Here is a 15,259-nt window from a genome sequence, read left to right as displayed (position 1 = left end):
TTTTTCATCCTACTAAATGCTAAAGGAAATTGTGCTGAGAAACCAGGTGTGTTAGACAGGGTTCTCTAGAGAGATAAAACCAAATTCCTGATAATTGAATATATTTATTTATAAAGATAATTAGATATATAACAAGAAATGAACTGTTAAATTATATACAGATAAATATAACAAATGAACAGTTAAATTATAAGCACTACAAATGGCTCAGGGTTGTGAGAGACTATCTAGCAGTCCTTCTCCTCTCTCTGGTGCCAGATCCCCCTCTATTTATAGAGTGAGGCTATTCTCAGCACAGCAGCCAATCACAAGGCAGATCACCAACTGTCAACTAACCACCAGTCCCAACTGCCAGTCCCCAGCTCCAGAGATGTCTTAAAGGGACCTCAACTTACAGAGACACAGTCCACAGGGTAGGCGTCCCACAGGTAGTATAGTCTATAAATTGAGGCAAAGAACGAGCAAGGCAGCCGCACACTGGTCCGATGATCAAAGAGCAAGAGACAAGAAAGATGAGGCTCACTGAGCCATTATCTCTCCGCCCTTCAGTTAATCCCACTTGTATTTATCAGCCAGGCTGGCATAATAAACTATATCACCAGGAGTCAACAAAAAGTTGTTAGAGAAAACCACGCTCTGGGCAAGATAGTATATATGGCATTTCTACCTTTAAGGTAACTATACTTATTCCAGGGAAATGCATTTGTGGGAGAATCCTTGAACTCAGATTTGATCTTCTGTTTGATTTCTCTTTTATAGTATGATTCTGTTTTTTCAAAAGCATAGACTGATTTATCTGTTGCCTCTGTTGAAGCACATACAGCCAACTGGTGACTGTAATATTTAGAAACAGAAAATAAGGGGAAAGGTGCATATGTTATCCCAATGCAAATGGCAGCTAATGCTAATGTCTAGGCCCTGCTTGACTGTTGAGAGGCAAAATTCCTTTGTAAGCAGCTTTTATTCCCTTTGAAATGTGTTGCAGTTTGAGGGTGGGATCTTTCAGGAGCAGAAGCAGTTGCAATCCAATCTTACCTACGTTCTATGCTGTACCATTCCTCAAGACCATTGAAGAGGTCACAGGGAGGAACAGGGTCAATGATACCAAGTCCATAGCAGACCTCATCTCCAAAAGATGTACTACGCAGAGGGATTTTCTTTGTATAACCATGTTGATATCTCTTGCCCCATGAAATGGCTCTGGAAGAGTCTCTGTTTTTGTGATCATAAATGCCTCTACTATGTGATTTTCAGGAATACACTTGTTCAACACAATCATGCGGAATTCGGTGTTATTTGCCTTGTGGGTCTCTCATAGACTACGCACAGAGGCACAGACTTTTGTTTAATACCAAGCCATTTGGAAAAAATGCACCCCAAGATTTTTCATGTTAATAGAACAATGAAAGATGCTGAAGCTGAGATCAAAGGTGAGTTCTTATTTCTCAAATTTATTTTTCTCTTATTTATGCTGTTTGGTTAGCAGGTAGGCTGCTAAAATAAAACTAAGGCTAAAGAAAACAAAACAAAGCTACTGGTAACATTTTGATAAACTTAAAAACTAAACTCACTGCCTTTCGGTCAATGCTGACTCATAGCAGCCCTCCTATGGATTGCCATACTGTAATTGCTTATGGGAGTAGAAAATCCAATCTTTCTCTCCCGGAGCTGCCGGTTGTTTCAAACTGCTGACTACGAGGATTGCAGATCAATGCAGAACCACTCCACCACCAGAGCTCCCTTAGCAGGATCCGAGGACACCCTGTGATGCCGGGGACTTCTCCCTGGGCTGTCAAACACAAGATCAGCATTTTAAAACCACAGCTACTCCAAAGGAGAAAGATTAGGTTGCCAACTTTCCTAAAGATTCATAGTCTTGTAAACTCAAAGGGGCAGTTCTGCTCTATCCTATAGGCGTGCAATGAGTTGAAATCAACTGGTGACAGTGGTTCATTTTTTTTTAAATCATGGATTGACATTATTAATTTTCTTCTACTAAATTTCCAGGGTGTTAATACAAGGTAATTATTGTTCCTATTTGACATAGGATGGGAATCAATATCAGAGGTTAGAGATAACAGAGCTAAGAATGACAAAATAATAATAATTTACAAATTATCAAGGGTTCGTGAGTGACGGGGCGCTGGGAGGGAGGGGGAAAATGAGGAGCTGATACCAAGCGCTCAAGTTTTTTGAGAATGATGATGGCAAGAAATGTACAAATGTGCTTGACACAGTGGATGTAGGTATGGATTGTGTTGAGTTGTATGAGCCCCCAATAAAATGATTTTAAAAAGAATTAGGAATTTAACATTTGAAACCAAGTATTTCACATCTCATAGCGATAGTAGAGAATGTTGGAGGAGTGGGACAATTTTTAGAAAAGCAGCCAGGGAAGGCCTCATTGAGGTAATATATGCATAATGATATAAGGATGAGAAGATGGAGTTTGTATGGGAGGGAATTATCAAAGGATGTGGAAAGAGTGAGCCATGAAATTAAAAATAAAACAATGAAACCACACTGTCATCAAGTCATTTCCAACTCAGACAGCCCTTTGTAGCAGAGCCCCGTGAGTTTCTGAGGCTGAGGCTCTTCACATGAGTGACAGCCCCTCTGTCTCCCTGGGGCTGCTGGTGGCTTTGAATTGCTGACCTTGTCGTTAGCAGCCCAAAGAGTAACCACTCTGCCACCAAGGTTCCCATAAAATAAAATAAAATAAGGGTCCATGAATGCAATTAGTCCCACATTGGAGCACAGCAAACAAGTGGAAGAATGGTTCAAACAGGGTGGGGAAGAAGCAGGTCTACACCACACAGGGCTTTGTTGGATGTGCGAAGCGCTTCTGGGTTCTCTGTAAGGCCGAGGGGAAGCCCTGATGGTGGCTTGAACATAGTGGTACCAATGGAAATGGAGACCAATGAGCACAATGGAGGTACATGGAGTTTATTGGCTAAATAGGCATTAGTGGTGTTTTGATGTGGGGCCAGAGAGCAGCAAGGGGCTCCGTGACAATGACAGAGACTTTGGCTTGAGTAAACAAAGGCGATGGACACCATTCTCTGAGAGGCGCAACAGAATTTTAGGAGCAGGAATCAAACATCCCGTGTGGTGCATTGACTCAGTGTCCAGTTCAAACAAACAGGCTAAGAAACAAACAAACACACAAAATTCCCTAAACTATGAAATATTTCACCCAGAGAGGATGTGATTGAAGGAAAAGAGCCACAAAGTTAAATTCTGTTCTATGACTGCAATGCTATAATGACAAACATAATGCAAGAGAGATTCAATTTTATAATCATTTGTCCTTCTGATTAAAAAGCATTGTGTGTCTTGAATGTGGTGCCTACGGTACTGAAAGAATAAAGTTTCCCTGACAAATGTGCTGCGAGAACTGAAAAACAAAGAGGAAACAGGATTTATATAGAGACCTGGAAGCTTACTGCCATCCCTGGGCCACTCTCACTGCCACTGCTGCTGAGCCAGGACCCTACAGCACCCCTCTAATGTGGCTGTAACCTCTATTCCTGATACTGTGTAAGTCCCCTCCCCCACCCAAATTGTTGGAATCCTGGCAGCTGCCTCTGAGCAGCAAGCATCAGGGTTGTCACTTCTAGAGAGATCGCTAAGATCTGAAGTTTCTAACTCTTAACCTTCCTCGTCTCCAGGTTGTACCTTCCATTGTCAAAACCTGACTAGAGGTCCATCAGGCTGGAGGCCCAGGGTTTGTCACTTGCTGGTTTCCAGTCCCAGCAGCACAGAGGAGAACATACGAGAGCAAATGAAGGTTACTGCGCAAAGAGTAAGTGTTGGCGCACACAAGGTGTGACTGAGATGCCCGCGAAACACACAGATGATGGTGTCAAGTGAAATCTCACAGTAAGAAAGTGTGGAGAAAGCAGAATCGGCCACCTGCTACTGAAATCTAAGGATCACTAACATTTTCATCAGATTAAAAAAAGAGACCAGTAGAAGTAGTCAGAGAAGAGAGACAGCCAACTATGGAGGGCAGGAAGGAAGAATGTTTCTAGAGAGGGTGACAAATCTATGCACCAAATATTGCAGAAAGGATGAACAGAATGAAATGATAAAGGTCTCATTGTATTTTACATCATGGAAATTTTGGGTTATCTTGATATGTTAATTTCAGTAAAGGACTGTGCTTGGAACCCATAATAAATAAATGCTTTGTGATTCATTTCTTAAAAAATAAAACCACATATGATTTGCAAGTTATTGCCCAAACATCTACTATGTGGCGGAATAAAATTTCTAACTCAGCTTTCTATCTGCAAGTTCAGTCTTTTTAAAAAAAATTCATTTTACTGGGGGTTCATACAACTCTTATCACAATGCATACATCCAATCATTGTGTCAATCACATTTGTACATTTGTTGCCATCATCATTCTCAAAACATTTTCTTTCTACGTGAGCTCTTCTTTTCAGCTCATTTTCCCCTCCTTCCCTGCTCCCTTCTCTTATGAACCTTTGATAATTTATAATTTTTTTTTCATGTCTTACACTGTCTGATGTCTCCCTTCACCCACTTTTCTGTTGTCCATCCCCCAGGGAGGGGGTTTTATGGAGATCATTGTGATTGGTTCCCCCTTTCTACCTTACCCTTACCCTCCTGGTATCACTACTCTCATTATTGGTACTGAGGAGTTTATCTGTCTGGATTCCCTGTGTTTCCAGCACTTATCTATACCAGTGTACTTCCTCTTGTCTAGCAGGATTGGTAAGGTAGAATTGGGATCATGATAGTAGGGGGATTAAAGAGCTAGAGGAAAGTTGTATGTTTCATCGGTGCTATACTGCACACTGATTGGCTCATCTCCCTGTGACCCTTCTGTAAGTGGATGTCCAGTTGCCTACAGATGGGATTTGGGTCTCTATTCTGCATTCCCCCTCAATCACAATGATATGTTTTTTTGTTCTTCGATGCCTAATACCTGATCCTATCGACATCATCTGGTCACACAGGCTGGTGTACTTCTTCCATGTGGGGCTTTGTTGTCTTCTGAGCTAGATGGCCACTTATTTATCTTCAAGTCTTTAAGACCCCAGACACTATATCCTTTGACAGCCAGGCACCATCACCTTTCTTCACCACATTTTCTTATGTACCCACTTTGTCTTCAGCGATCGTGTCAGGAAGGTGAGCATCATGGAATGCCAGTTTAATAGAACAAAGTGTTCTTGCATTGAGGGGGTATTTTAGTGGAGGCCCAATGTCCATCTGTTACCTTAATACTAAACCTATCAATATATGCACATAGATGTATTTCCCCATCGTCATATAAAAATATATTTACATATATACATGTCTGTATTTAGACCTCTATAGATTCCCTTTGCCTCTATTTCCTTTTACTTTCCTCTTGTCCCACCATCATGTTCAGCCTTCATTTGGGTTTCAGTAATTTCTCTCGGTTGGTTACCTTGCCCTTGGTAAAGAAAACTGACTGAGTCTTACCCGGTGTAGGAGGCTTGGCAGGGCCCAGTCATTTTTTTATTATTTAAAAATTCATAAAAATCATCACATCTCTTTCTCTCTTTTCTTTTTTTGTTGTTACATAAAATGACCTTCTGAATCAGAAGGAACCAGTCAGAGGTAAAAACAAAAGCCCTCACTGTCCTTGAGTCAACTGAGACTCACAGTCACCCTCCAGCACAGTCACCATATAGGACAGCGCAGAACTGCCATTGGGGGTTTCTGAGACTGCAAATCTTTGTGGGAGTAGAACCCCTCCTCTTTCTCCTGCGGAGCAGTGGGTAGTTTTGAACTCCTGACTCTGCAGTTAGCAGTTTGGTGCACAACCCAATATGCCACTAACAGGCTAAGCACAGACTTCACTGTGCTTACTGACTAATCTATTAATCTGTAGCGAAAAATTGCACATGGGTTTCGCCACATCTTTATGTGGTAAAGACCATGCGGAACTGTTTTATGACAGACTAGTGAGTAAGCACAATCTGTGCTGATCCTACCTTCTGGGTCTTTGTCCTGTCCGGAATTATAAACCTGAAAAGAGGCTTTGAGTCTATGAGAAGGTACTGTGGAGACAAGAGAAAGACAAATGCCAGGCAGACATAGAAGCAGCATCTTTGATATGGTGGGGAACACAGGGGAAAACTTCCACTATAGCTTAGTAAATAAGCACAAGGAAACCCTTGCTGACTGTCCTCTGGGGCAATCAGCGTTGGTTCCCGCCCTTTCTTACATACATACTGGCCATATGCAACTTTTGATCCTAACAGAATCTCAAAGTAGATAGATGATGTTAAATAGATAGATAGATAGATAGATAGATAGATAGATAGATAGATAGATAGATAGATAGATAGAGATAGATTATAGATAGATAGATAGATAGATAGATAGATGATAGATAGATAGATAGATAGATAGATAGAGATAGATTATAGATAGATAGATAGATAGATAGATAGATAGATAGATAGATAGATAGATAGATAGATGATAGATAGAAAATTCTAAGACCTGTTTTGAAGGGAATTTTATTTGAATGTGTACAGAGGGAACCCAGGATTAAGGAAGCTCTTCCCATTACCACTTCCTCCAACAATTATTTTATCATTCTTTTCTTAAAGAGTGGGGACACCTTTGTATTCTGACCCCTTGATTTTCAGACAACAGCAGGTAACCGTAAGCCACCACTGTCAGTCCAAATAGCCCAGGAAACTGCCTGCCTGCTAGTTAGGCTTCAGAAGATGAAATGTCAGTAGGACCTGGTGAAGAGGAGCTGCAGAGAAGGAAAACGAACGTATTTTGAAAATCGAGGGGCTACAGGACAGTGGGTGGCAAAGCAGCCAGGAGGGCTTCAGGAGAATAGTCACCACTGATTCTGGAAAATCCATAACCTTACTGCCCGGAATGAGGGGCCCCAGCAATAATACAAGGAAGAAGATTTCAAGGAATATTGAAACTTCAGCTTTTATCTCTCTGAGACTTTAAATTATCTGGGAGGAGGAACAGGAATGTTTCATCTTGGAACTTCTAGATTCATCTCTTTCTGAGACTATAAGTCTCAGTGGGCCTCCTTGTCTTCCTCTCCTGTTAGGGTTACTGCTGTATACTGTGCAGTCGATCTGACTCCTAACATCCCTGTCGGACTGAGTAGAACTGCCCCCGAGAGTCCCCTAGGCGTGGTCTTTCTGGGAGGAGACGGCCATGTCTGTTCTCCTGCAGACACATTGGTGGGTTTGAACCTCCGATCTTTGCGTGGGTGTGGGTAAGCATCACCACATCAGAGCTCTTTGCCTTCCTCTAGCCATGCTACGGTGTGTTCTCTTTACTGCAGACAAGGTATCCAAAATCACAGGTAAAACAATGTCCATTACTTCTTTGCAGGCTACTCTTTCAGGCTTCTTAGGAGGAAGATCATCTCTCTTATTTTCCCCACGCCTCCAAAGACAGACAGAAACACACACACACACTCCAACTGTAATGATTATTCCTTCTTTACTCCTACACTTACTTTTCATTGTAGTTTAGCTATTCTCTCCTCTACAAAGGATTTCCCAATTCCCAAGGCTGGGTTAAATGCTCATATTGTGTACTTATTTATACTCTTTCCTTAAGCTATTTCTCTGTTTAAACCAAAAACCAGATTCACTGCCATCGAGTCAATGCTGACCCACAGTGATCCTATTTAGACTGTCTAATTGTCTAGACTGGACATTCCTTCAGGTCTGAGTCCATGGCGTGGTCACAATTAATACTCCAATGGCTGGCACAATCGATGACACTTTACGTCATAAGGCCCCACAAACCAATAAAGGAATGAAGGAGATAGAACACACAAAAAGATGATCGCCAAGAAACTCCTGTGAATCACTTCAACTCTTGTAACTCATGGGATCACCCGAGTGCTTGTTTTTAATTTATGAAGTGAGAGTTCATACACATATTCTATAGTTCACTCACGTCAAGCAGTCAACTGCTACCAGTTTCCAAACATTCTTTGCCTTCCTGGACTCTTTGACGCTATCTCCATTTACCACCACCACCCCCTACCCCTGCCCCAGGTGGGTTTTAAGACTGTTAATCTCGATGGAAGTAACAAACTGCCACATTTTTCTCCCCTGGAGCTGCTGGTTGGTTTGAACTGACACTCTCAGTTAGCAGGCAAGCGCTTAACTGCTATACTCCCAGGGCTCCTCACTGCTGACTACCAATACTTAAATAACATTGATAGATGTAACAAAGTAAAGGTATTTGCAGGTGGAAAATATAATGTTTAAGCACTAAAGAAACACAAGTGACAAGGTATCTTCATTTTTTTCTTTCATTAACCCCATGTGAAAATTTGGAGAGAAAAAAAAAGAAAACTTGGAGAGATGATCATTCTATTTGCATTTTAAAATCTAATATGTAAAATATGGCAAACCTATTGCAATTCTCACCTAGTGCCTCCATAATGAATATTACTAGTCTCTCTGCAGAGCCCATATGGAATGCCATATTGAGGATGTTATTCCTGGGCTCTGCAGAGAGAAAATCATATCATTGTAAATAAGGGTGAGTGCAGAGTGGAGACCCAAAGCTCATCTGTAGGCAACTGAGCACTCCCTTACTGAAGGGTCGCGGGGAGGAGACGAGCCAGTCAGGTTGCAGTGTTGCAATGATGAAACATACAACTTTCTTCTAGTTCCTAAATGCTTCCTCCCCCACTATCATGATCCCAATTCTACCTTACAAATCCAGCTAGACCAGAGGATGTACACTGGTACAGATAGGAACTGGAAACACAAGGAATCCAGGACCAATGAACCCCTCAGGACCAGTGCTGAGAGTGGCGATACCGGGAGGGTGGAGGGAAGGTGGGTTGGAAATGGGGAACCAATTACAAGGATCTACATATAACCTCCTCCGTGGGGGATGGACAACAGAAAAGTGGTTGAATGAAGACATTGGACAGTGTAAAATATGACAAAATAATAATTTATAAATTATGAAGGGTTCATGAGGGAGGGGGGTTGCAGGAATGGAGGGGGGAAAAGGAGGAGCTGATATTAAGGACTCAAGTAGAAAGCAAATGTTTTGAGAATGATGATGGTAACAAATATACAAATGTGCTTGACACAAAGGATTGTATGTATGAATTGTGATAAGAATTGTATGAGCCCCCAATAAAGTGATTTTTTTAAAAATATGGCATTCCAGGCAATATTAGTAACTAGTAACTGATAGTAATTGTAACTCGTAACTAAGTTGGAGGTGGCATATGAAATGAATCACAATTTCCATTATTGGACATTCAACTAGTAGACAGGGGACGAAACTTGCTTGAACATTTCATATTGGTGTCAAAAGGGCCTCACGGTTGTTAAAGGGCATCAACACATTAGAGGAACTCCAGAGAAGAGCAATGAGCTGAAGGCCCTGGAACTGTTTTCTTTAAAATGAGAAGACTTTAGCAGGATAAGAGCAAACTCTTCAAATATCCCCAGGGCCATATGATAAAAGGGGCATTTAGGTCTACCGTGACCCCAGGAGAAAGACTTGGAATCAATGGGCAAGCCAATCAGAGGGGCATATCCAGATGTTTAGCACTCAGAGCTTCCCAAGAATGAAGGTGTCACCTTCCAAAATACTAAAATCAGTGGAACCTAAGTGAACATCTGTCAGCGGTGTCATCAAATGAAATAGTTCCTGCTTGAGGAGAGCAGATCTGCTAAGGAATTACTAGATCCATTCCAGGTGTACATTTCCACAGTTCTAGATATTTCTGGGTATTTATTGGCACATAGCAAAAGGCAGCCCTAAAGGAAAGCTATGTTGATTCACTTAGGAATCTTGTGATGGGTATAGAATTGGCAAAGTCCCAGACAATCCATTTGCCAGCTTTATTTTACAATGTGCTAGGTAGAACTCCCCCAGTCAATACGGTGTGCCCCGGAAAGGTTAGGCCACAATGTGATAAATTAATGGGGATGTTGCCAAAAAGGAATTTCACTGTTGGATCAAATTTGGATTAAATGTGGTAAATCCAGGGCATTTGGTTTTAATAATCAAAAAGTTCTATGGATGTGCTTAAAGAGAATAAAATTCCCCCTCTTAAGGGTTGTTTGATGTACCACTGGAAAGTTGAGATGCAGTCAGTCATGAACAATATTTAATATTTTCTACCTTCTAGAAATACAATACGGTGAAGGTGCTAAGGTGTGAAAATTGGCTAGTCTTCAAACCTTCTATTAGATGAAACCACATTCCAAGTATCATTTTCCTCCCCACATTCAATTTAGGCATTTCTTTAACATATCATCTTTATCTATCACTACTTATTTAAATGAAAACTTTTACCTGGTTTTGGGTCTGAAGGCATACATAGGGGGAAGAGGACAGGGTACAACATCTACCAAAAAACCCCCCAAAGAATAGACGTCTTGGTTTTTGTAATGAAATAACTAACCACCTAATGGCATTTAGACATCTTCACATGGAATGACTACCCTATTTACCTGAAAATAAGACAGTGTCTTATATTAATTTTTGCTCCCAAAGATGCACTAGGTCTTATTTTCAGGGGATGTCTTCTATACAACAGGGCAATGGGAGTACCTACTTCTTATATGCTGGTGGGAATTAAATTTTGCATCGCATGGAGAAAACAGGCGAAAGTGTCTGGAGCACAGAGATCAGTGTATGTCAGTTATTACCATGATTATTTATACATCGTTACTCTAAATTACAGCCAAGGGTTTGTGTTATTATCTATTCCAACAGCTATCATTTTAAATCAGAAATGTTATTTCCTTTCTGGATCATAGTGCTATTGGAATTTTCAAAAATCTTTCACTCTCAGTGCTAGATCTGAAACCTAAGCCTATTGTGGTGAGATCTAGCTCAGCTGATGTCTCCTTTATTTGTCTAGTCATTTATCCAATTAAATATTTCAAAATCATCTCATCTCTTCTTTCTCCCTCAGTTATCTGTATCATCAGCCTGCAATTATGTTAGTCTGAATTGCTGCCAACTTATATCTGACTTACGGACTTTAGATGAACTGGTCTTGATGTAAAATTATATCTTGGTATAAAGCTCTTTCCTATACTTATATGAGTGTCACTGATTTTACTTTCTCTCGATCTGTTAGACAGGGTTCTCTAGAGAAACAGAAGGAGAACATTTATGATTACATATATATTTATATAGGTAGATATATACAACATAAGAAATAAATAGCTAATTAGTCTATAGCACAGTTCAAATGGCTCAGAGACAGCTAATACACTGGCAGTCCTTCAAGTCTTGAGGGCTGCTGGGTGCAAGTCAAGGAAGCAGACAGCTGAGTCCTCTGTATAGCAATCCAGGTAATCTAGCCACAGGCAGCAAACAGCAAGGCAGGTCACCAACAGTCAGCCAGATGACATGGTCCGACAGTCCCCAGCTCAAGCAATGTATACTCCAGTAGCGTGGTGAAGCAGGTCTTGAAGGAACCTCAAACTACAGTGACACAGTCCACGGGTTGGGTGTGTAGTGGAGCTCACAAGTTGAGGCAGAGAACCAGCTAAGGCAGCCGCACACTGCTCTGACCCTAAAAGAGCAAGAGACCAGAAAGGCGAGGCTCATGATGCCATTTATCTCTCAGCCCTTCAATTTATCCCACATGTGTTCATTGACCAGGTTGACACAATAAACCTACCTATATCACTAGATATCCCAGTCTAACACATCATGCCTGCTTTTATTCCCTACCACTTTTTTCATTTTTATCTGCTATATTTCTCTTTAGTTCTTGCCTCTATTTTCTTACCATGCCCCTGTTGGATCAGTGATGGAATTTCAGACTACTTGAATATGTTATTATCTGACATCACTGTAGTTACTTCTTTTATGATGTGATTCTCTATCTTAAACATAGAAAATGTTGGGAATAAGCACCTCTGTGAAGCAGCTGGGATATTGCTAAAGATAGATACATATTCAGTGTCTTATAAAAGCTTTGTGTGTTGGGCAATATTATTCTCAGGTTTTTATTAATGAGGAAACTATGGCTCAGGGCAGCTAAGTGCCTTGTTTAATGACACATATTACTAGTTGATGATCTAGGATTGGCTCATAAATGCTATGAGATGAAATCCTGTGCTATACTCCAAATTATTTACATGTGTGAATATTACTCATATAGTGAGCAAAGCCATATACTTCATTGCTTTAATAGTCAAAATAATCTATCACCCTATGGGGCACAGTGAAAATTACTTCCTGAACAATTTTATGTTCCTAGGTACTTAAGCACCCTTTTTCATTATTTACCATCCAGTGAGCTAACATATGATATTCTCATTCTCTAGGTGAGTAAATTTTAACTCACCACCTTTTAGCTATCTTCTGCTGCTGATAAAAGAGAATATTTCTAAAACACCATTGGAGTCACATTCGTCTAAATCCTTCAATAATGTTCTTCCAAAGAAGATTGGATTCTACTTTGTAGAATAATACAAAAATAGCGTCCATTAGGAAGCATTGTGATCAACTCAAAGACCCATCTAATTACTTTTCTTGAATTCATTATCCAGAGAGGGTGGAATACACTAGCCATCAACACCTTGGATAGAAGCATAATTTCAGAAATGAAACTATCTTTCCACATAAAGAGCGCGGCAATTCTAAGTTCAGAGTACTTCACACTCAGATGGAAAGAAATAAAATGGCAACATGAGTTATAGAAGTAGCGAGCACTACGTCACTTTACAATATCTTCCAGCAACTTCATTGAAAAAGTACAGAACAGTTATTGTGGCCTTAGCTGTGTGTGTGGCAGACCACCTCGCACATTTTTTAAATTGATTTTACTGTTCTTTTATTGCAAAATCTGTGTTTTATCAGTATTTCATAGTCAATTAGATTCAGAAGGCCCCTTGTACACGATCTTAGGCAATAGCCCACTCAAGGCAAGGATTTTATTTTTAGTCTCCAAGGATAAATATCTACTTTCAGTCTGAAGAAAGAAAGAAAGAGAGAATAAAAAGCATTAGAACAAATGCTTATGAAATAGCTTGTAGCACAGGCTTATTGATATGAATGTGTTTATAGACACTGTACTCTCCAAATGTTGGTTTCCCTGAGAAAACTGACTTGACTTTAGTTCTGAAACACTTTTCTATATTATATTCTTTCCTAAGTTATTTCCTTTCTGTCTTTCTGTGAGACAATGCGCATGACTAGACTTCCGTCGGTGGTTCTTCTCTGATGCTCCTTGACAAGGTGCCCACTTTTGCTACTTCATTGGTTGGAATGTGCTGAAAGGGCTCGTGGAAGAGTATTAAGTATGATATGCTGTTCAGAACTCCTTTGAGCTCCAGCCGTCAAAGAACGCTGACTTTCCTAGATCTTCACTCCTCCACTTGAACATCGCACGCACGCCTTTACACATGGATCCAAAACTGATCTCATCAGATTAACTAGCAAACTTCTTCTAGCAAATAAAAAGATTGCTGTCAGTTGCCACTGAGTCAATTGTTGACTCCTGGTGATTCCATATGACAAAGCCGAACTACGTGAAATGTGGCTTCCTACGCGATATTCTCTATGGGAGTGAATTGCCCAAGTAGCTGGGGGATACAAGCTCCACCGACCATTTCATTCACTGCTGTGTCACGCAGCTTGCTCAAATAAAAAGATAAAAGGATGGTAGCCAGAGCAGAAGGAAGGGAGTGAGGGAAGAAAGGAAAGAAAGAGGAAAGGAAAGGAGGAAGGAAGAAAATTTACATGTCTACCTAGTTTGTTTTTTGCTTTTGTCTTAAATAACTAAGCTCTGCCTTGAAAATAGAAACATAAATCATAATTACAGGGAATGAGAGTGCCCCAAAATATCTCCCACTGCAAAGTACCCAGGACTGACTAATGTACAACAAGCACAATTTTTTTTTCAAAAACCTGTTTTTTAAAACTATAGTACATGTGCAAATGACTTCCTTTACCAGGATATAGTGGAATGTCAGGGAAAAAAATATTTAATCTCCTTCTTATCTATTGTTTGGTCACTCATTAAGCGCTGGTAAAGGAAGTCATTTGCATATATATGTAAGTTTTAAACAGTAGATTAAAAGATAATTTAAAATTTAATTTCCTCCCTTAAGGAACTTGGGCGCACAGGTAGTGCAGTGGGTTATACATTGGATTACTAACCAGAAGGTCAGCAGTTTAAATGCAGCAGCTCCACTGCAGGACAAAAACGAGTCATGCTGTTCCTGTACAGATTTACATGCCCATAACCCCCAGCGACATTGTCAGTCTTGGAGGATTGCTATGAGTCCAAATCAAATTAATGGCAGTGAGTTTTTGATTGTTTGTTTTTAACCTCTTGAATGATTTTCAAACACTGGATAATGAGCAACAGAAAAATTAAAGAAGAAAAACAAACAAGTTGAATTGTATGATTGCCCAGTTTATTAGGATGCCGAGCATTTAGGGGAATTGCGAATAAGTCCCAGTCTCACTGCAATTCATGGGAAGGTTGAGGGAGGTGGACCATGAGAGAACCAGTGCTTTCATGGAGGAACATACACAGAGAGCAGGTACGAGTACTAATATATGCACGAAAGAGAGGAATGGACTGAAAGTCCAACAAGAACTATAGCAAATCAGTAAACCAAAATTTTCCAGAGCTCATAGAGTGCTGAGAATAGCTTCCAGGCCAACCAGCCAAAGTGGAAAGTCCGTATAATACATAGGGCAGTAGGTCAAATTTCAGAAGAGTATTACTGTTGTAGAATGGCTAACCTAGCTCAAGATTTAAAGCTGTTCCCAAAGTGCTTTAATAAAGTTTACCAAAAACAATAAACTGCTTTTCAGAACAATGGCCAACATTAAATAAAGCTTTGTAACAATATCCATATCTAACAAAAAAAATCTCAATATTTGGAGTCAAATACAAAATTCTCCTTATTATGAACTACACCATACTCACTAAATGAACAGTATAATATAGTCCATATGAAGGATAAAATCAATAAATAACAGCAAACCCATAACTGATAGAGATGATGAACTCAGAAGACAACATCATCAAAATATAGGGTTCGTATGTTCAAGATCACAGTGAAAAACATAAGTAGGATGAGGAGGGGGAAACAAAGATCTAAAAATGAGACTCAATTGAAATTTCTATAAATAAAAACACAAAGTCTGAAGAAAAAAAAGAAAATTGGACCATGAAGAAGAAAGGTAAGTTTGAAGACAAAGCCATTAAATTAAATAAAAACTTTAATTACACAAAAAA

The sequence above is a fragment of the Echinops telfairi genome, unplaced genomic scaffold, assembly GCF_000313985.2.
Source record: "Echinops telfairi isolate 266 unplaced genomic scaffold, ASM31398v2 ScPeMD7_443;HRSCAF=831, whole genome shotgun sequence".
In the NCBI taxonomy this organism is placed as follows: domain Eukaryota; kingdom Metazoa; phylum Chordata; class Mammalia; order Afrosoricida; family Tenrecidae; genus Echinops; species Echinops telfairi.
The sequence above is the reverse complement of the archived record's forward strand: the minus strand, read 5'-3'. Positions refer to the sequence as shown.